The following is a 23,452-nucleotide window of genomic DNA, read 5'->3' on the forward strand; positions in this document are numbered from 1 at the left end:
ATCAGGCAGTCTGCAGCTGGTCTGTCTCTCGTGGCAGTCTGCCTGTGTGTCTCGTGACAGGCTGTCTGTCTGCCTGCCTTTCTGGGTCTATTTAAAATAGCCTGTCTGTCTCTTGGCTGCTCTGTAAAAAATCTCAGCTTTCTGCAACTCACTTCCATGGTAGAGAGGAACTAGAGGAATAGGTATTACAAGCTTCAGTTCAGCATAATTGGTTACTGGACACATTGTCATCGTTACTGTAGCCAATTATAACTGTTTCCTGTCCACCTGACCTGTTCGGTTGCTAGGCTACCAGTGATACATTGGTCCTTAGCGACCTTGGCTTATAGAACTTTGATGGGGTCAAATGATTAATAAATTACAGAAATCCATGTGGAAAAGTTGCATATATCAGTTTCCCATGCTTTGTGGGTGTAAAAAATTGCTAGATTTGGATCGACAGGACATTGTTTTTATTATCAGGTCAAAACAGGAAGCAGCAGGAAGAAACAAAGAAACATAACTTCCTGTGCGAGGTCATTATGGTCTGTATGCTATGGAGGAGATGAGCAGAGGCCTGCTTAGGAAGGGAGCAGAGGAGGCCTGGTTACGAGGTGAGGCCTGGTTTGGAGGGGAGGCCTGGTTAGGAGAAGAGCAGAGGAGGCCTGGTTAGGAGGGGAGGCCTGGTTAGGAGGGGAGGCCTGGTTAGAAGGGGAGGCCTGGTTAGGAGGGGAGGCCTGGTTTGGAGGGGAGGCCTGGTTAGGAGAAGAGCACAGGAGGCCTGGTCAGGAGGGGAGGCCTGGTTAGGAGGGGAGGCCTGGTCAGGAGGGGAGGCCTGGTTAGGAGGGGAGGCCTGGTTTGGAGGGGAGGCCTGGTTAGGAGGAGAGCAGAGGAGGCCTGGTTAGGAGGGGAGGCCTGGTTAGGAGGGGAGGCCTGGTTAGGAGAAGAGCAGAGGAGGCCTGGTTAGGAGGGGAGGCCTGGTTAGGAGAAGAGCAGAGGAGGCCTGGTTAGGAGGGGAGGCCTGGTTAGGAGGAGAGGCCTGGTTAGGAGGGGAGGCCTGGTTAGGAGGAGAGGCCTGGTTAGGAGAAGAGCAGAGGAGGCCTGGTTTGGAGGGGAGGCCTGGTTAGGAGGAGAGGCCTGGTTAGGAGGGGAGGCCTGGTTAGGAGAAGAGCAGAGGAGGCCTGGTTTGGAGGGGAGGCCTGGTCAGGAGGGGAGGCCTGGTTAGGAGAAGAGCAGAGGAGGCCTGGTTTGGAGGGGAGGCCTGGTCAGGAGGGGAGGCCTGGTCAGGAGGGGAGGCCTGGTCAGGAGAAGAGGCCTGGTTAGGAGAAGAGCAGAGGAGGCCTGTTGATGAGGGGTGCAGAGGAGGCCTGGTTTGGAGGGGAGGCCTGGTTAGGAGGGGAGGCCTGGTCAGGAGGAGAGGCCTGGTTAGAGGAGCACAGCAATACCTCCATGTCACTACACGTCTCCAGGGAGCTCTTACATTTAAAGACTCCTCTCTTTGAGGAGAGATGACATCATATTTTAATGTTATGCAAATACGCTTTTGTGGTTTCCAAGTGATTTCAGGTTTTGATGGTTAGTTGACATGAAAGTCGTAGACGAGCCCAAAGAGATACAGTATCATGTTTTGTTTCATTCTGTGGTCAAGCCCTTCGTTAGAGCACTTCACTAGAGCCTTTCACTCAAAGTACCCCTTAGAAGTCTGCAAGAGACCTCTCGCTGTTTCACTGGAGTTGTGAAGGTCAAATATAGGGTGCTTCCCAAATGGCACTACTTTTGACCCCCAGTCAAATGTTAAAGGGAATAGGGTGTGATTTGAGTTTCATTGTCATCTGTTTAACCATCGTCTCTTACCACCATCTCCCTCCCTAGCCCTGGGACACTATAATAACAGCAATGTGTAGATGGACTCTTTGTGTTACGATCAGAGTGAAACAGACCATTACCCATAATGCTTTATATGATCCATCTGATTACTGTGCCGCTGGTGGGCTTCTGACAGCTACAGACAGTTACAGATACATTTCACACCAAACTGTAGTGTTCTTCAGTTCCTAGAGTCTGGCCACCTGACTGTTGGCCAGTTGTCAGACTGTCCTTCCTGTTCTCTCCAGGAAGGGCAGCAGTTCAGAAAGAGGCACTGCGTCCCAAATTGCACCCTATTCCATATGGGCCTTGGACAAATTGCACCCTATTCCTCATGGACACTGGTCAAATAGCACCCTATTCCTTATGGGCCCTGGTCAAATAGCACTCTATTCCCTATGGGCCCTGGTCAAATAGCACTCTATTCCCTATGGGCACTGGTCAAATAGCACTCTATTCCTTATGGGCACTGGTCAAATAGCACTCTATTCCCTATGGGCACTGGTCAAATGGCACCTTATTCCCTATGGGCCCTGGTCAAATGGCACTCTATTCCCTATGGGCACTGGTCAAATAGCACTCTATTCCCTATGGGCACTGGTCAAATAGCACTCTATTCCTTATGGGCCCTGGTCAAATAGCATCCTAGTCCCTATGGGCACTGGTCAAATAGCACTCTATTCCTTATGGGCCCTGGTCAAATAGCACCCTAGTCCCTATGGGCCCTGGTCAAATAGCATCCTAGTCCCTATGGGCACTGGTCAAATAGCACTCTATTCCCTATGGGCCCTGGTCAAATAGCACCCTAGTCCCTATGGGCCCTGGTCAAATAGCACCCTAGTCCCTATGGGCCCTGGTCAAATAGCACCCTATTCCCTATGGGCCCTGTTCAAATAGCACCCTAGTCCCTATGGGCCCTGGTCAAGTCAGCATGTTACATGTGCAACAAGAGGGAAAAAAACTCTAGACCACCTTTATTCCACACACACTGATACGTACAAAGCTCTCCCTCCGTTTGGCAAATCTGACCATAATTCTATCCTCCTGATTCCTGCAAAAAACAAGCAAAAACTAAAGCAGGAAGTACCAGTGACTCGCTCAATACGGAAGTGGTCAGATGACGTGGATGCTAAGCTACAGGACTGTCTTGCTAACACAGATTTGAATATATTCCAGGACTCATCGATGGCATTGAGGAGTACACCACATCAGACTCCAGCTTCATCAATAAGTGCATTGATGATGTTGTCCCCACAGTGACCTTACGTACATACCCTGACCAGAAGCCATGGATTATAGGCAACATCCGCACTGAGCTGAAGGGTAGAGCTGCCGCTTTCAAGTAGCGGGACGCTAACCCGAACGCTTATAAGAAATACAGGACTAAGATTGAATCCTACTACACCGGCTCCGACGCTCGTCGGATGTGACAGGGCTTGCAAACTATTACGGACTACAAAGGGAAGCACAGCCGCGAGCTGCCCAGTGACACAAACCTACTAGATGAGCTAAACAACTTCTGTGCTCGCAAGCAACACTGAAACATGCATGAGAGTGCCAGCTGTTCCAGACGCCTGTCTGATCACGCTCGACGTAGCCGATGTGAGCATGACCTTTCAACAGGTCAAAATGGCCGCAGGGCCAGCTGAAGTACCAGGACATCTACTGTGAGCATGAGCTGACCAACTGGCAAGTGTCTTCACTGACATTTTAAATCTGTCCCTGTCTTAGTCTGTCATACCAACATGTTTCAAGCAGACCACCATAGTCCCTGTGCCCAAGAACACAAAGGTAACCTGCCTAAATGACCAACGACATGTAGCACTCATGTCTGTAGCCATGAAGTGCTTTGAAAGGCTGGTCATGGCTCTCATCAAGACCATCATCCCAGAAACCCTAGACCCACTCCAATTTGCATACATCCCCAACAGATCCACAGATGATTTAATCTCTATTGCACTCCACACTGCCCTTTCCCACTTCGACTAAAGGGACACCTATGTGAGAATGCTATTCATTGACTATAGCTCAGCGTTCAACACCATAGTGCCCTCAAAGCTCATCACTAAGCTAAGGACCCTGGGACTAAACACCTCCCTCTGCAACTGGATCCTGGACTTCCTGACTGGCCGCACCCAGGACCTAAGGGTAGGCAACAACACAGCAGCCACTCAATGTTAGTGGTGGCTGTTTAACAGTCTGATGGCCTTGAGATAGAGGCTGTTTTTCAGTCTCGCGGTCCCTGCTTTTATGCACCTGTACTGACCTCACCTTCTGGATGATAGCGGGTGAACAGGCAGTGGCTCGGGTGGTTGTTGTCCTTGATGATCTTTATGGCCTTCCTGTGACATCGGGTGGTGTAGGTGTCCTGGAAGGCAGGTAGTTTGCCCCCGGTGATGCGTTGTGCAGACCTCACTACCCTCTGGAGAGCCTTACGGCTGTGGGTGGAACAGGGCTGAGAACGCACCCTTGTGGGGCCCCAGTGTTGAGGATCAATGGGGTGGAGATGTTGTTACCTACCCTTACCACCTGGGGGAGGCCCGTCAGGAAGTCCAGTACCCAGTTGCACAGGGTGGGGTCGAGACCCAGGGTCTCGAGCTTGATGACGAGCTTGGAGGGTACTATGGTGTTAAATGCTGAGCTGTAGTCGATGAACAGCATTCTCACATAAGTATTCCTCTTGTCCAGATGGGTTAGGGCAGTGTGCAGTGTGGTTGCGATTGCATTGTCTGTGGACCTATTGGGGCGGTAAGCAAATTGGAGTGGGTCTAGGGTGTCAGGTAGGGTGGAGGTGATATGGTCCTTGACTAGTCTCTCAAAGCACTTCATGATGACGGAAGTGAGTGCTACGGGGCGGTAGTCATTTAGTTCAGTTACCTTAGCTTTCTTGGGAACAGGAACAATGGTGGCCCTCTTGAAGCATGTGGGAACAGCAGACTGGGATAAGGATTGATTGAATATGTACGTAAACACACCAGCCAGCTGGTCTGCGCATGCTCTGAGGACGCAGCTGGGGATGCCGTCTGGGCCTGCAGCCTTGCGAGGGTTAACACGTTTAAATGTTTTACTCACCTCGGCTGCAGTGAAGGAGAGTCCGCATGTTTTCGTTGCAGGCCGTGTCAGTGGCACTGTATTGTCCTCAAAGCGGGCAAAAAAGTTATTTAGTCTGTCTGGGAGCAAGACATCCTGGTCCGCGACGGGACTGGTTTTCTTTATGTAATCCATGATTGACTGTAGATCCTGCCACATACCTCTAGCCATTGAATTGCGACTCTACTTTGTCTCTATACTGACGCTCAGCTTGTTTGATTGCCTTGTGGAGGGAATAGCTACACTGTTTGTATTCGGTCATGTTTCCAGTCACCTTTCCCTGGTTAAAAGCAGTGGTTTGCGCTTTCAGTTTCGCACAAATGTTGCCATAAATCCACGGTTTCTGTTTTGGGAATGTTTTAAACGACTGCAACCCTTAAACAAAGAGCTGCAGTTATTCAGATGGGTGGCAAGGAATTAATTAGCCCTAAATATTTATACAACTAAAAGTATTATATTTGGGAAAAATCATTCATAAACCTCAACTACATCTTAAAATAAATATAATAGATACGCAGCACCAAGACATTACACATTTACAGACAGACAACATGAAAAACTACAGGTAATCTACAAAAACAAAAAAGTATAACAAAATCATAAAACAGCTAATTAAAAACATTGACGGGTCAGTGAATCAGCCTCAGAATACGTCATCAGTGATTTAAAAACACCAATCGGAACAAGTTCTTCTGTCTGTGTCTAACCTGCAGCAGGGTAGATGGTTGGTCCGGGCACTGCCCTAGTCTAACCTACTGTCTGTGTCTAACCTGCAGGAGGGTAGATGGTTGGTCCGGGCACTGCCCTAGTCTAACCTACTGTCTGTGTCTAACCTGCAGGAGGGTAGATGGTTGGTCCGGGCACTGCCCTAGTCTAACCTACTGTCTGTGTCTAACCTGCAGGAGGGTAGATGGTTGGTCCGGGCACTGCCCTAGTCTAACCTACTGTCTGTGTCTAACCTGCAGGAGGGTAGATGGTTGGTCCGGGCACTGCCCTAGTCTAACCTACTGTCTGTGTCTAACCTGCAGGAGGGTAGATGGTTGGTCCGGGCACTGCCCTAGTCTAACCTACTGTCTGTGTCTAACCTGCAGGAGGGAAGATGGTTGGTCCGGGCACTGCCCTAGTCTAACCTACTGTCTGTGTCTAACCTGCAGGAGGGTAGATGGTTGGTCCGGGCACTGCCCTAGTCTAACCTACTGTCTGTGTCTAACCTGCAGGACGGTAGAGGGTTAATCAGAGCCCAGCACCCCGGCAACTCTAAGATCCAGGACTTCTTGATTCGGCTGGAGGAGTTATGGGAGGAGCTAAGGAGACGACATCACAGGAACCAGTTCTACCTGCATGCAGGGGAGGAGATGAGCTTTAGGGTAAGATCCTTCTTCTAGAGTCTAGACCGATGTTGACCCTGCAGTTAACCTCTCCTATCAGACAGTACATCTCTGATCCTTCTTCTAGAGTCTAGACCGATGTTGACCCTGCAGTTAACCTCTCCTATCAGACAGTACATCTCTGACCCTTCTTCTAGAGTCTAGACTGATGTTGACCCTGCAGTTCTCCCCCCATCCCCTCTCCTCCCAGACAGTGCATCTCCTCCAGGCCTTGGGTAGTATAGAAGCCTGGTTGGAGGCAGCAGAGCTGTCCATGTCGAACTCCCAGCTGGCAGGAGACCCAGAGACCATGAGGCTGGCTGAGAGAGACAGCTGCCTGCTCCAGACAGAGATGTCCTGCCGGGGAATGGAGCTAACAGCACTCAGACAGGAGATGGACAGGCTGGGTGGTCAGCGGGAGGTTCAGTGCCCAGGATACCCCAACACCGAGGGCCTCCAGGTGCCACAACACCACACACAGGTCCTCCCAGATCTTATGGACCAGGTGGAGAGAAAGTGAGTACCCAGGGTGGAGAGGGGGAGAGGGGGAGAGGGGGTGAGGGAGAGAGATCAGAGAGACAGAGAGACAGAGAGAGAGAGACAGAGAGAGACAGAGAGAGACAGAGAGACAGAGAGAGAGAGAGAGACAGAGAGAGATTAATGTACCCTAAGTGACGTCTCCTCTTGAATCCTGACTGGAGTTTCACCCACAGGTTGTCTATGTGTTCAGACCAAGGGTCCCATCCTCTCAGTAGGCTAGATTACCCCTTCACTAGCACCCAGGAAGTGAACCACATCAGACTACTCTGAGTCACCATTACAAAGACATTTGGTTTTGCACGGGTGGTGTTTTATCTTCAATAATTTATATTTCATATAACTTGTAAATATACATCTCAGTACAGTACGCTGGTTCTATTGTTTATGTATTCCTCTTGGTGTGTGTTCATCTTAGTGAGGTGGAAAGCAGTGACCTGTTATGTTCCAGAATGTTCCAGAACCAATGACCATCTAAGAGATCCACTCCACCGACATATACAATGATGTCATCATAACCAACAGTTGGAGAGAGGGGGGCAGAGAGAGAGAGAGAGAGGGGGAGAGAGAGAATGGTAGAGAGAGGTGGGGAGAGAGAGAATGGTAGAGAGAGGGGGAGAGAGAGAAGAGAGCAGAGAGAGGGGAGAGAGAGAATGGTAGAGAGAGGGGGAGAGAGAGAAGAGAGCAGAGAGAGGGGGAGAGAGAGAATGGTAGAGAGAGGTGGGAGAGAGAGAAGAGAGCAGAGAGAGGGGGGAGAGAGAGAATGGTAGAGAGAGGGGGAGAGAGAAAGAATGGTAGAGAGAGGGGGAGAGAGAGAAGAGAGCAGAGAGAGGGGGAGAGAGAGAGAGGTGGGGGAGAGCAGAGAGAGAGAGAGGGGGAGAGAGAGAATGGTAGAGAGAGGTGGGGAGAGACAATGGTAGAGAGAGGGGGAGAGAGAGGGGGGAGAGAGAGAAGAGAGCAGAGAGAGGGGGAGAGCAGAGAGAGGGGGAGAGAGAGAATGTTAGAGAGAGGTGGGGAGAGAGGATGGTAGAGAGAGGGGGAGAGAGAGAAGAGAGCAGAGAGAGGGGGAGCAGAGAGAGAGAGAGGGGGAGAGAGAGAATGGTAGAGAGAGGTGGGGAGAGAGGATGGTAGAGAGAGGGGGAGAGAGAGATAGAGAGCAGAGAGAGGGGGAGAGAGAGGGGGAGCAGAGAGAGAGAGAGGGGGAGAGAGAGAATGGTAGAGAGAGGTGGGGAGAGAGGATGGTAGAGAGAGGGGGAGAGAGAGAGAATGGTAGAGAGAAAGGGGGAGAGAGAGAATGGTAGAGAGAGGGGGGGAGAGACGATGGTAGAGAGGGGGAGAGAGAGAGGGGAAGAGAGAGGGGGAGAGAGAGAGAGAATGGTAGAGAGAGGAGGGAGAGAGAATGGTAGAGAGAGGGGGAGAGAGAGAATGGTAGAGAGAGGTGGGGAGAGACGATGGTAGAGAGAGGGGGAGAGAGAGAGGGGGAGAGAGAGGGGGAGAGAGAGAGAGAGAATGGTAGAGAGAGGGGGAGAGAGAGAAGAGAGCAGAGAGAGGGGGAGACAGAGAGAGAGAGAGGATGGTAGAGAGAGGGGGGACAGAGAGAAGAGAGCAGAGAGAGGGGGAGACAGAGAGAGAGAGAGAGAGAGGGGGGAGAGAGAGAAGAGAGCAGAGAGAGAGAGAGAGACAGAGAGAGAGACAGAGAGCGCAGAGAGAGAGAGAAGGAGAACTCTTCTACCTGTTGAAACCATTGGCCCTTCTGCCTCTGGCTCCCCTCCTCCACCTTATTTTTATGGTTGGTGGCTTGGTGTCTTTAACAGTCTGGCTCTATGTGTTAATAGACAGGAGGTTTGGTGTCTTTAACAGTCTGGCTCTATGTGTTAATAGACAGGAGGTTTGGTGTCTTTAACAGTCTGGCTCTATGTGTTAATAGACAGGAGGTTTGGTGTCTTCAACAGTCTGGCTCTATGTGTTAATAGACAGGAGGTTTGGTGTCTTTAACAGTCTGGCTCTATGTGTTAATAGACAGGAGGTTTGGTGTCTTCAACAGTCTGGCTCTATGTGTTAATAGACAGGAGGTTTGGTGTCTTTAACAGTCTGGCTCTATGTGTTAATAGACAGGAGGTTTGGTGTCTTCAACAGTCTGGCTCTATGTGTTAATAGACAGGAGGTTTGGTGTCTTTAACAGTCTGGCTCTATGTGTTAATAGACAGGAGGTTTGGTGTCTTCAACAGTCTGGCTCTATGTGTTAATAGACAGGAGGTTTGGTGTCTTCAACAGTCTGGCTCTATGTGTTAATAGACAGGAGGTTTGGTGTCTTTAACAGTCTGTCTATGTGTTTAGGACAGTCTGGCTCTATGTGTTAATAGACAGGAGGTTTGGTGTCTTTAACAGTCTGGCTCTATGTGTTAATAGACAGGAGGCTTGGTGTCTTCAACAGTCTGGCTCTATGTGTTAATAGACAGGAGGCTTGGTGTCTTTAACAGTCTGGCTCTATGTGTTAATAGACAGGAGGCTTGGTGTCTTTAACAGTCTGGCTCTATGTGTTAATAGACAGGAGGCTTGGTGTCTTCAACAGTCTGGATCTATGTGTTAATAGACAGGAGGTTTGGTGTCTTTAACAGTCTGGCTCTATGTGTTAATAGACAGGAGGCTTGGTGTCTTTAACAGTCTGGCTCTATGTGTTAATAGACAGGAGGCTTGGTGTCTTTAACAGTCTGGCTCTATGTGTTAATAGACAGGAGGTTTGGTGTCTTCAACAGTCTGGCTCTATGTGTTAATAGACAGGAGGTTTGGTGTCTTTAACAGTCTGGCTCTATGTGTTAATAGACAGGAGGTTTGGTGTCTTCAACAGTCTGGCTCTATGTGTTAATAGACAGGAGGTTTGGTGTCTTCAACAGTCTGGCTCTATGTGTTAATAGACAGGAGACAGTCTGGCTGGCTCTATGTGTTAATAGACAGGAGGTTTGGTGTCTTCAACAGTCTGGCTCTATGTGTTAATAGACAGGAGGCTTGGTGTCTTCAACAGTCTGGCTCTATGTGTTAATAGACAGGAGGTTTGGTGTCTTTAACAGTCTGGCTCTATGTGTTAATAGACAGGAGGTTTGGTGTCTTCAACAGTCTGGCTCTATGTGTTAATAGACAGGAGGCTTGGTGTCTTCAACAGTCTGGCTCTATGTGTTAATAGACAGGAGGTTTGGTGTCTTCAACAGTCTGGCTCTATGTGTTAATAGACAGGAGGCTTGGTGTCTTCAACAGTCTGGCTCTATGTGTTAATAGACAGGAGGTTTGGTGTCTTCAACAGTCTGGCTCTATGTGTTAATAGACAGGAGGTTTGGTGTCTTTAACAGTCTGGCTCTATGTGTTAATAGACAGGAGGCTTGGTGTCTTTAACAGTCTGGCTCTATGTGTTAATAGACAGGAGGCTTGGTGTCTTTAACAGTCTGGCTCTATGTGTTAATAGACAGGAGGCTTGGTGTCTTTAACAGTCTGGCTCTATGTGTTAATAGACAGGAGGTTTGGTGTCTTCAACAGTCTGGCTCTATGTGTTAATAGACAGGAGGTTTGGTGTCTTCAACAGTCTGGCTCTATGTGTTAATAGACAGGAGGTTTGGTGTCTTTAACAGTCTGGCTCTATGTGTTAATAGACAGGAGGTTTGGTGTCTTTAACAGTCTGGCTCTATGTGTTAATAGACAGGAGGCTTGGTGTCTTCAACAGTCTGGCTCTATGTGTTAATAGACAGGAGGCTTGGTGTCTTCAACAGTCTGGCTCTATGTGTTAATAGACAGGAGGCTTGGTGTCTTCAACAGTCTGGCTCTATGTGTTAATAGACAGGAGGTTTGGTGTCTTCAACAGTCTGGCTCTATGTGTTAATAGACAGGAGGTTTGGTGTCTTTAACAGTCTGGCTCTATGTGTTAATAGACAGGAGGCTTGGTGTCTTCAACAGTCTGGCTCTATGTGTTAATAGACAGGAGGCTTGGTGTCTTCAACAGTCTGGCTCTATGTGTTAATAGACAGGAGGTTTGGTGTCTTCAACAGTCTGGCTCTATGTGTTAATAGACAGGAGGTTTGGTGTCTTCAACAGTCTGGCTCTATGTGTTAATAGACAGGAGGTTTGGTGTCTTTAACAGTCTGGCTCTATGTGTTAATAGACAGGAGGTTTGGTGCTTTCTTATGTGTTAATAGACAGGAGGCTTGGTGTCAACAGTCTGGCTCTATGTGTTAATAGACAGGAGGCTTGGTGTCTTCAACAGTCTGGCTCTATGTGTTAATAGACAGGAGGTTTGGTGTCTTCAACAGTCTGGCTCTATGTGTTAATAGACAGGAGGTTTGGTGGATGTGCTTGGTGTCTTTAACAGTCTGGCTCTATGTGTTAATAGACAGGAGGCTTGGTGTCTTCAACAGTCTGGCTCTATGTGTTAATAGACAGGAGGCTTGGTGTCTTTAACAGTCTGGCTCTATGTGTTAATAGACAGGAGGCTTGGTGTCTTTAACAGTCTGGCTCTATGTGTTAATAGACAGGAGGCTTGGTGTCTTCAACAGTCTGGCTCTATGTGTTAATAGACAGGAGGTTTGGTGTCTTCAACAGTCTGGCTCTATGTGTTAATAGACAGGAGGTTTGGTGTCTTTAACAGTCTGGCTCTATGTGTTAATAGACAGGAGGTTTGGTGTCTTCAACAGTCTGGCTCTATGTGTTAATAGACAGGAGGTTTGGTGTCTATGTGTTTCAACAGTCTGGCTCTATGTGTTAATAGACAGGAGGTTTGGTGTCTTTAACAGTCTGGCTCTATGTGTTAATAGACAGGAGGTTTGGTGTCTTTAACAGTCTGGCTCTATGTGTTAATAGACAGGAGGTTTGGTGTCTTCAACAGTCTGGCTCTATGTGTTAATAGACAGGAGGTTTGGTGTCTTCAACAGTCTGGCTCTATGTGTTAATAGACAGGAGGTTTGGTGTCTTCAACAGTCTGGCTCTATGTGTTAATAGACAGGAGGTTTGGTGTCTTCAACAGTCTGGCTCTATGTGTTAATAGACAGGAGGTTTGGTGTCTTTAACAGTCTGGCTCTATGTGTTAATAGACAGGAGGTTTGGTGTCTTCAACAGTCTGGCTCTATGTGTTAATAGACAGGAGGCTTGGTGTCTTCAACAGTCTGGCTCTATGTGTTAATAGACAGGAGGTTTGGTGTCTTCAACAGTCTGGCTCTATGTGTTAATAGACAGGAGGTTTGGTGTCTTTAACAGTCTGGCTCTATGTGTTAATAGACAGGAGGCTTGGTGTCTTTAACAGTCTGGCTCTATGTGTTAATAGACAGGAGGCTTGGTGTCTTTAACAGTCTGGCTCTATGTGTTAATAGACAGGAGGCTTGGTGTCTTTAACAGTCTGGCTCTATGTGTTAATAGACAGGAGGCTTGGTGTCTTCAACAGTCTGGCTCTATGTGTTAATAGACAGGAGGTTTGGTGTCTTCAACAGTCTGGCTCTATGTGTTAATAGACAGGAGGTTTGGTGTCTTTAACAGTCTGGCTCTATGTGTTAATAGACAGGAGGTTTTGTGTCTTTAACAGTCTGGCTCTATGTGTTAATAGACAGGAGGCTTGGTGTCTTCAACAGTCTGGCTCTATGTGTTAATAGACAGGAGGCTTGGTGTCTTCAACAGTCTGGCTCTATGTGTTAATAGACAGGAGGCTTGGTGTCTTCAACAGTCTGGCTCTATGTGTTAATAGACAGGAGGTTTGGTGTCTTCAACAGTCTGGCTCTATGTGTTAATAGACAGGAGGTTTGGTGTCTTTAACAGTCTGGCTCTATGTGTTAATAGACAGGAGGCTTGGTGTCTTCAACAGTCTGGCTCTATGTGTTAATAGACAGGAGGCTTGGTGTCTTCAACAGTCTGGCTCTATGTGTTAATAGACAGGAGGTTTGGTGTCTTCAACAGTCTGGCTCTATGTGTTAATAGACAGGAGGCTTGGTGTCTTCAACAGTCTGGCTCTATGTGTTAATAGACAGGAGGTTTGGTGTCTTTAACAGTCTGGCTCTATGTGTTAATAGACAGGAGGTTTGGTGTCTTCAACAGTCTGGCTCTATGTGTTAATAGACAGGAGGCTTGGTGTCTTCAACAGTCTGGCTCTATGTGTTAATAGACAGGAGGTTTGGTGTCTTTAACAGTCTGGCTCTATGTGTTAATAGACAGGAGGTTTGGTGTCTTTAACAGTCTGGCTCTATGTGTTAATAGACAGGAGGCTTGGTGTCTTCAACAGTCTGGCTCTATGTGTTAATAGACAGGAGGTTTGGTGTCTTCAACAGTCTGGCTCTATGTGTTAATAGACAGGAGGTTTGGTGTCTTTAACAGTCTGGCTCTATGTGTTAATAGACAGGAGGTTTGGTGTCTTTAACAGTCTGGCTCTATGTGTTAATAGACAGGAGGCTTGGTGTCTTTAACAGTCTGGCTCTATGTGTTAATAGACAGGAGGCTTGGTGTCTTTAACAGTCTGGCTCTATGTGTTAATAGACAGGAGGCTTGGTGTCTTTAACAGTCTGGCTCTATGTGTTAATAGACAGGAGGCTTGGTGTCTTCAACAGTCTGGCTCTATGTGTTAATAGACAGGAGGTTTGGTGTCTTCAACAGTCTGGCTCTATGTGTTAATAGACAGGAGGTTTGGTGTCTTTAACAGTCTGGCTCTATGTGTTAATAGACAGGAGGTTTGGTGTCTTTAACAGTCTGGCTCTATGTGTTAATAGACAGGAGGCTTGGTGTCTTCAACAGTCTGGCTCTATGTGTTAATAGACAGGAGGCTTGGTGTCTTCAACAGTCTGGCTCTATGTGTTAATAGACAGGAGGCTTGGTGTCTTCAACAGTCTGGCTCTATGTGTTAATAGACAGGAGGTTTGGTGTCTTCAACAGTCTGGCTCTATGTGTTAATAGACAGGAGGTTTGGTGTCTTTAACAGTCTGGCTCTATGTGTTAATAGACAGGAGGCTTGGTGTCTTCAACAGTCTGGCTCTATGTGTTAATAGACAGGAGGCTTGGTGTCTTCAACAGTCTGGCTCTATGTGTTAATATACAGGAGGTTTGGTGTCTTCAACAGTCTGGCTCTATGTGTTAATAGACAGGAGGCTTGGTGTCTTCAACAGTCTGGCTCTATGTGTTAATAGACAGGAGGTTTGGTGTCTTTAACAGTCTGGCTCTATGTGTTAATAGACAGGAGGTTTGGTGTCTTCAACAGTCTGGCTCTATGTGTTAATAGACAGGAGGCTTGGTGTCTTCAACAGTCTGGCTCTATGTGTTAATAGACAGGAGGTTTGGTGTCTTTAACAGTCTGGCTCTATGTGTTAATAGACAGGAGGTTTGGTGTCTTCAACAGTCTGGCTCTATGTGTTAATAGACAGGAGGCTTGGTGTCTTCAACAGTCTGGCTCTATGTGTTAATAGACAGGAGGTTTGGTGTCTTCAACAGTCTGGCTCTATGTGTTAATAGACAGGAGGTTTGGTGTCTTTAACAGTCTGGCTCTATGTGTTAATAGACAGGAGGTTTGGTGTCTTTAACAGTCTGGCTCTATGTGTTAATAGACAGGAGGCTTGGTGTCTTCAACAGTCTGGCTCTATGTGTTAATAGACAGGAGGTTTGGTGTCTTCAACAGTCTGGCTCTATGTGTTAATAGACAGGAGGTTTGGTGTCTTTAACAGTCTGGCTCTATGTGTTAATAGACAGGAGGTTTGGTGTCTTTAACAGTCTGGCTCTATGTGTTAATAGACAGGAGGCTTGGTGTCTTCAACAGTCTGGCTCTATGTGTTAATAGACAGGAGGCTTGGTGTCTTCAACAGTCTGGCTCTATGTGTTAATAGACAGGAGGCTTGGTGTCTTCAACAGTCTGGCTCTATGTGTTAATAGACAGGAGGTTTGGTGTCTTCAACAGTCTGGCTCTATGTGTTAATAGACAGGAGGTTTGGTGTCTTTAACAGTCTGGCTCTATGTGTTAATAGACAGGAGGCTTGGTGTCTTCAACAGTCTGGCTCTATGTGTTAATAGACAGGAGGCTTGGTGTCTTCAACAGTCTGGCTCTATGTGTTAATAACACAGGAGGTTTGGTGTCTTCAACAGTCTGGCTCTATGTGTTAATAGACAGTCTGGAGGCTTGGTGTCTTCAACAGTCTGGCTCTATGTGTTAATAGACAGGAGGTTTGGTGTCTTTAACAGTCTGGCTCTATGTGTTAATAGACAGGAGGTTTGGTGTCTTCAACAGTCTGGCTCTATGTGTTAATAGACAGGAGGCTTGGTGTCTTCAACAGTCTGGCTCTATGTGTTAATAGACAGGAGGTTTGGTGTCTTTAACAGTCTGGCTCTATGTGTTAATAGACAGGAGGTTTGGTGTCTTTAACAGTCTGGCTCTATGTGTTAATAGACAGGAGGCTTGGTGTCTTCAACAGTCTGGCTCTATGTGTTAATAGACAGGAGGTTTGGTGTCTTCAACAGTCTGGCTCTATGTGTTAATAGACAGGAGGTTTGGTGTCTTTAACAGTCTGGCTCTATGTGTTAATAGACAGGAGGCTTGGTGTCTTTAACAGTCTGGCTCTATGTGTTAATAGACAGGAGGCTTGGTGTCTTCAACAGTCTGGCTCTATGTGTTAATAGACAGGAGGTTTGGTGTCTTCAACAGTCTGGCTCTATGTGTTAATAGACAGGAGGTTTGGTGTCTTTAACAGTCTGGCTCTATGTGTTAATAGACAGGAGGCTTGGTGTCTTTAACAGTCTGGCTCTATGTGTTAATAGACAGGAGGTTTGGTGTCTTTAACAGTCTGGCTCTATGTGTTAATAGACAGGAGGCTTGGTGTCTTTAACAGTCTGGCTCTATGTGTTAATAGACAGGAGGCTTGGTGTCTTTAACAGTCTGGCTCTATGTGTTAATAGACAGGAGGCTTGGTGTCTTCAACAGTCTGGCTCTATGTGTTAATAGACAGGAGGTTTGGTGTCTTCAACAGTCTGGCTCTATGTGTTAATAGACAGGAGGTTTGGTGTCTTTAACAGTCTGGCTCTATGTGTTAATAGACAGGAGGTTTGGTGTCTTTAACAGTCTGGCTCTATGTGTTAATAGACAGGAGGCTTGGTGTCTTCAACAGTCTGGCTCTATGTGTTAATAGACAGGAGGCTTGGTGTCTTCAACAGTCTGGCTCTATGTGTTAATAGACAGGAGGCTTGGTGTCTTCAACAGTCTGGCTCTATGTGTTAATAGACAGGAGGTTTGGTGTCTTCAACAGTCTGGCTCTATGTGTTAATAGACAGGAGGTTTGGTGTCTTTAACAGTCTGGCTCTATGTGTTAATAGACAGGAGGCTTGGTGTCTTCAACAGTCTGGCTCTATGTGTTAATAGACAGGAGGCTTGGTGTCTTCAACAGTCTGGCTCTATGTGTTAATAGACAGGAGGTTTGGTGTCTTCAACAGTCTGGCTCTATGTGTTAATAGACAGGAGGCTTGGTGTCTTCAACAGTCTGGCTCTATGTGTTAATAGACAGGAGGTTTGGTGTCTTTAACAGTCTGGCTCTATGTGTTAATAGACAGGATGTTTGGTGTCTTCAACAGTCTGGCTCTATGTGTTAATAGACAGGAGGCTTGGTGTCTTCAACAGTCTGGCTCTATGTGTTAATAGACAGGAGGTTTGGTGTCTTCAACAGTCTGGCTCTATGTGTTAATAGACAGGAGGTTTGGTGTCTTTAACAGTCTGGCTCTATGTGTTAATAGACAGGAGGCTTGGTGTCTTCAACAGTCTGGCTCTATGTGTTAATAGACAGGAGGCTTGGTGTCTTCAACAGTCTGGCTCTATGTGTTAATAGACAGGAGGTTTGGTGTCTTCAACAGTCTGGCTCTATGTTTTAATAGACAGGAGGTTTGGTGTCTTTAACAGTCTGGCTCTATGTGTTAATAGACAGGAGGCTTGGTGTCTTTAACAGTCTGGCTCTATGTGTTAATAGACAGGAGGCTTGGTGTCTTCAACAGTCTGGCTCTATGTGTTAATAGACAGGAGGTTTGGTGTCTTTAACAGTCTGGCTCTATGTGTTAATAGACAGGAGGCTTGGTGTCTTTAACAGTCTGGCTCTATGTGTTAATAGACAGGAGGCTTGGTGTCTTCAACAGTCTTGCTCTATGTGTTAGTAGACAGAGAGACTGAAGTCTAATACACAAGCCAGAGCCTAAAGCATCTCAGCCTCACCACAGACTGACTGGCCTTTATTGTAGGTTAAGTGTTGAATGTTGCTGTACTCTGTGTCACCAGGTACAAACGTGTCCAGACCGCGTTGACCCAGCAGAGTTCGTCGCTGCAGGACACCAGGATGCTGACAGAGTTTCTGGAGCGGGTGGAGCTAGAGGAGAGGGTGGAGCTAGAGGAGACCCAGGAGGCCAGGGGGAGGGGCTACAGCAGTAACCTTGGACAGGTGAGGCACAGAGTTTCACCTGCATGAAGTCACACCACACAACATACTACCTTAGGTACCCGAGGGTAAAACACCTCCTGTGTTTGTCTCCCAGCCTCTCCACAGTGAGATCAGCTCAGCTCTTACCCTGCTGGGTGATGGGGGTGGGGAGCCCCTGATGGAGCCGCTGGGAAACCCTGTAGAGGAGCTGCAGGAGGCAGTGGAGATGTTGAATGACACGGTCAGAGAGAGAGGACGATCACAGAATCACATCCATGATCAAGCCGTCCAGACTATGATCCGACAGGTAGGACGGCCCCGGGGGGGCCGACAGGTTCTGGTATTGTGAAGGTCCAGTGGTTGGTCTCACATCTACTGTACAGTATCCATAGCAACATGGTTGTTGCAGAAGAACAGTGAAAACTGTTTCCTTTAGTTTGTTTACTTGACAGAATAAACCAATCCCATGACTGACCCTAGTCTCCCTCTGCTGTCCCAGCTGGCTGTGCTGTCAGTACGTGTGGAGGACAGTCTGTGCTGCAGTAGAGAGCTGAACCAGGAACTCCTACAGAGAGAGAAAGACATGGCCATGCGCTGTGAACCAGAACAATGTGGACTAGAGGGACTGAAGGAACAGCAAGACCACCTAGAGGTGAGGGGCGGGGGCTAGAGGAACTGCAAGACCACCGAGAGGTGAGGGGGACTAGAGGAACAGCAAGACCACCTAGAGGTGAGGGGGTGGGGGGGGCAGAGGAACAGCAAGACCACCTAGAGGTGAGGGGGGCTAGAGGAACAGCAAGACCACCTAGAGGTGAGGGGGGCTAGAGGAACTGCAAGACCACCTAGAGGTGAGGGGGCTAGAGGCACTGCAAGACCACCTAGAGGTGAGGGGGCTAGAGGAACAGCAAGACCACCTAGAGGTGGGGGGCTAGAGGAACAGCAAGACCACCTAGAAGTGGGGGGCTAGAGGAACAGCAAGACGACCTAGAGGTGAGGGGGGGCTAGAGGAAAAGCAAGACCACCTAGAGGTGAGGGGGCTAGAGGAACAGCAAGACCACCTAGAGGTGGGGGTGGGGGCTAGAGGCACTGCAAGACCACCTAGAGGTGAGGGGGCTAGAGGAACAGCAAGACCACCTAGAGGTGAGGGGGACTAGAGGAACAGCAAGACCACCTAGAGGTGAGGGGAGGGGGACTAGAGAAACAGCAAGACCACCTAGAGGTGAGGGGGGCTAAAGAAGGAAAAGCAAGACCATCTAGAGGTGAGGGGGGGGCTAAGGCACTGCAAGAACTGAGGTGAACAGCTAGACCACCTAGAGGTGAGGGTGGGGGCTAGAGGCACTGCAAGACCACCTAGAGGTGAAGTTGGGGGCTAGAGGAACAGCAAGACCACCTAGAGGTGAGGGGGGCAAGAGGATCAGCAAGACCAACTAGTGGGGTGGGGGGTAGAGGCACAGCAAGACCACCTAGAGGTGAGGGGGCTAGAGGAACAGCAAGACCACCTAAGGGGGGGGGGGGGGCTAGAGGACTAGAGGGACTAGAGGACTAGAGGAGCAGATAGACTATTTTTATTTTATTTTTTTATTTCACCTTTATTTAACCAGGTAGGCTAGTTGAGAACAAGTTCTCATTTGCAACTGCGAACTGGCCAAGATAAAGCATAGCAGTGTGAACAGACAACACAGAGTTACACATGGAGTAAACAATTAACAAGTCAATAATACAGTAGAAAAAAGGAGAGTCTATATACATTGTGTGCAAAAGGCATGAGGAGGTAGGCGAATAATTACAATTTTGCAGAATAACACTGGAGTGATAAATGATCAGATGGTCATGTACAGGTAGAGATATTGGTGTGCAAAAGAGCAGAAAAGTAAATAAAAAATAAAAAATAAAAACAGTATGGGAATGAGGTAGGTGAAAATGGGTGGGCTATTTACCGATGGACTACGTACAGCTGCAGCGATCGGTTAGCTGCTCAGATAGCAGATGTTTGAAATTGGTAGGGAGATAAAAGTCTCAACTTCAGCGATTTTTGCAATTCGTTCCAGTCACAGGCAGCAGAGAACTGGAACGAAAGGCGGCCAAATGGGTGTTGGCTTTAGGGATGATCAGTGAGATGCACCTGCTGGAGCGCGTGCTACGGATGGGTGTTGCCATAGTGACCAGTGAACTGAGATAAGGCGGAGCTTTACCTAGCATGGACTTGTAGATGACCTGGAGCCAGTGGGTCTGGCGACGAATATGTAGCGAGGGCCAGCCGACTAGAGCATACAGGTCACAGTGGTGGGTGGAATAAGGTGCTTTAGTGACAAAACGGATGGCACTGTGATAAACTGCATCCAGTTTGCTGAGTAGAGTGTTGGAAGCCATTTTGTAGATGACATCGCCGAAGTCGAGGATCGGTAGGATAGTCAGTTTTACTAGGGTAAGTTTGGCGGCGTGAGTGAAGGAGGCTTTGTTGCGGAATAGAAAGCCAACTCTTGATTTGATTTTCGACTGGAGATGTTTGATATGAGTCTGGAAGGAGAGTTTACAGTCTAGCCAGACACCTAGGTACTTATAGATGTCCACATATTCAAGGTCGGAACCATCCAGGGTGGTGATGCTGGTCAGGCGTGCGGGTGCAGGCAGCGAACGGTTGAAAAGCATGCATTTGGTTTTACTAGCGTTTAAGAGCAGTTGGAGGCCACGGAAGGAGTGTTGTATGGCATTGAAGCTCGTTTGGAGGTTAGATAGCATAGTGTCCAAGGACGGGCCGGAAGACTAGAGGCCTAGAGGTCTAGAGGGCCTAGAGGTCTAGAGGGACTAGAGGATCAGATAGACCACCTAGATGGACTAGAGGACTAGAGGACTAGAGGGACTAGAGGAGCAGATAGACCACCTAGAAGGACTAGAGGACTAGAGGACTAGAGGGACTAGAGGAGCAGATAGACCACCTAGAAGGACTAGAGGACTAGAGGACTAGAGGGACTAGAGGAGCAGATAGACCACCTAGATGGACTAGAGGACTAGAGGAGCAGATAGACCACATAGAGGGAGTAGAGGACTAGAGGACTAGAGGAGCAGATAGACCACCTAGAGGGACTAGAGGGACTAGAGGACTAGAGGAGCAGATAGACCACCTAGATGGACTAGAGGACTAGAGGAGCAGATAGACCACCAAGATGGGCGAGACACTTCAACGCTCTAACGTCTTCCTGTTGTTCTGTCATTGAAGGAACAAAGTAGAGGCTTTCAGAAAACTCCAGGTCTTGAAACACAGTGTGGAATTGACCCAGTTCCTTTACTGTAACTTGATATTCCATTGGTGTTGGGTAATGGTCATTGTGTAATAGGATACAATGGCTGTTGTGGAACAAGGGAAGCCCTCCCTCCTCTCTCCTCCTCCCTTCATCTTGTTTCACAAGCTGTCTGTTTCCTGTTGTGTCAGAGTTTCTCACTCCACACCGACCCACAGAGACCATTGAGCCAATCAGCAAGCAAGAACCAACCCTGATTTCTGTTCCATTAAGGATGTGAATTACAACATGCCATCATACACAGAGTTTATTGTCCACCAAGGGTGTGTGTTTGTGTGTGTTGGTGTGTGCGTGTGTGTGTTGGTGTGTCTGTCACAAGAGTTGGAGGTTTATTGGGTGGTGTGTGTGTGTCCAGTCCAGACAGCTGTATGTTTGACATAAGTCATACCGTACCCCCCCCCAGACTGAAAACACACACATCACTGTCTGGAATGTGGACCCAGTGAAAACAACATGACCAAATGGGATCTAACATACTGAAATAACTGTGCTGTCATTGATCAACCATCCACCATGATTAACAGAAAAACATTATGAAGTGTCACTCCCATCGAGACTACACAGCTATTAACTACTGGTTCAGAATGAAACAACAGAACGGCTTGAATATGTCTAACATATGGTTCTTCTCCGTTCATACCGTACCCCCCAGACTGAGAAGTCTATATAACACTTCTCCCCAGACTGAGAAGTCTATATAACACCTCTCCGTTCATACCGTACCCCCCAGACTGAGAAGTCTATATAACACCTCTCACACACGTGGCTATCCATCCGTCCATCCATCCTTCCATCCTTCCTTCCTTCCTTCCTTCCTTCCTTCCTTCCTTCCTTCCTTCCTTCCTTCCTTCCTTCCTTCCTTCCTTCCTTCCTTCCTTCCTTCCTTCCTTCCTTCCTTCCTTCCTTCCGTCCGTCCGTTCGTCCTTCCTTCCATCCATCCTTCCTTCCTTCCTTCCTTCCTTCCTTCCATCCATCCTTCCTTCCTTCCATCCATCCATCCATCCTTCCATCCATCCATCCATCCATCCATCCATTCTTCCTTCCTTCCTTCCTTCCTTCCTTCCTTCCTTCCTTCCTTCCTTCCTTCCTTCCTTCCTTCCTTCCTTCCTTCCTTCCTTCCTTCCTTCCTTCCTTCCTTTCCTTCCTTCCTTCTTTCTTCCTTCCATCCATCCATATAATAATTCAACCTGTTGTCATTGTTCCCTGTAGGTGAATTATGCTGTGCTGAAGGAAGAGGTGGAGGAGCTCCAGAGACAGACTGGTTATCTGGAGGAGCTATGCCCAGACAGAGTGACCTTCCTGGGGGTGGAGGTGCAGGGAGCCCTGGGGGTATGGAGGGAATTAAGGAGGAACGTAGAGGGGAACAGAGACAGATTACGACAGTTTGTTCACCTGCAGGACTTCTTCAGGACCTACCTGGCCATGATGTAAGCAGGTGATATAAACCATACGGGCCCCTTCTGGCTCGATCAGGGGCTCTTTCTCAATTCATCTTTCTTGGACTTCTTGCATCCTCTCTCCTCGCCTCATTCTCAAACCCCATTGGAGAAAAGGGTGTAGAGACTTAGGACACACTCCTCCAATAGTTTTGAGAAGGAGGTGAGGAGATAGGAATGGAGAAAAAGTTGAATTTAGATTCTTTGATAATCCCACTGTAGCCTGCCGAGAGTCACTGTGACTGGAGCCTGTTAGCTGTTTCAGATCATAACAGGATGTCCTAGTCTGTCAGGCAGGCTTTGTCAGTAATGTAACATGTGTTGGGGAGGTCGGTATAGTTATCCTTATATCCATGGGTTCTATAGTTCTGTTAGTTCTGTGGTTCCGGGTTCCGTAGAGTATTTGTGGTCTGGTTACCATCATCATCATGTCATGTCCTGTTCATGGCTTTACTCACCGTCTTCCTTTTCCCCCTCCGCCCTTTTGAATGGACAGATCGTGGATGGAGGACACCCGGGAGTGTATTTTCTCTGAGAGAGTGTTGCATTGTGGGAGGGACGACCAGGAGCCAATGGCTGCGGAGATGGAGATGGACGTCCAGATAGACAGGAAGTTGGAGGAGTTGGAGGAGCTGGATGCTGCAGGGAGGAACCTGTTGAACGCTGAGCACCACCTGGCCAACATGGTAGGGTCTGCTTGATTGGTTGGTTGGTTGGTTGATTGATTGGTTGATTGGTTGATTGGTTGATAGTTTTTTTGTTGTAGATTGGTTGGTTGGTTGGTTGGTTGATTGATTGGTTGATTGTTTTTTTTGTTGTAGATTGGTTTGTTCAGATGGTAGGGTTAACATTGAGTCGCACAACCCCTGGGAAAAAGATAATACACTATAGGGTTGTGTTTATATTTTATTTTTTACAGGCAGCCCAATTCTGATATGTTTTACCGTAATTGATCTTAGGACCAATCAGATCAGCTCTGAAAAAGATCTTAGGTCTCTGTTGTCTCTGTTGTCTTAGGTCTCTATTTGTGTAGTGGTGAGTTAGGAACTCCTCCCACCTGGTTGTCTAGGTCTTAATTGATGAGTTTGGAACTCCTCTCACCTGGTTGTCTAGATCTTAATTGATGAGTTTTGAACTCCTCTCACCTGGTTGTCTAGATCTTAATTGATGAGTTAGGAACTCCTCTCACCTGGTTGTCTAGGTCTTAATTGATGAGTTAGGAACTCCTCTCACCTGGTTGTCTAGGTCTTAATTGATGAGTTTGGAACTCCTCTCACCTGGTTGTCTAGATCTTAATTGATGAGTTAGGAACTCCTCTCACCTGGTTGGCTATGGCTTAATTGGTCACTAATTGAAAGAAAATCACTTTTTCAGCCCTGGTCTAAACGTTAGTCAGCCGATTGATTGACTTGTTGACTGGTTGACTGGTTGACTGACTGATTGATTGGTTGACTGGTTGACTGATTTATTGGTTGACTGACTAA

Source organism: Oncorhynchus nerka, linkage group LG23 (assembly GCF_034236695.1).
Source record: "Oncorhynchus nerka isolate Pitt River linkage group LG23, Oner_Uvic_2.0, whole genome shotgun sequence".
NCBI classification, from domain to species: Eukaryota; Metazoa; Chordata; class Actinopteri; order Salmoniformes; family Salmonidae; genus Oncorhynchus; species Oncorhynchus nerka.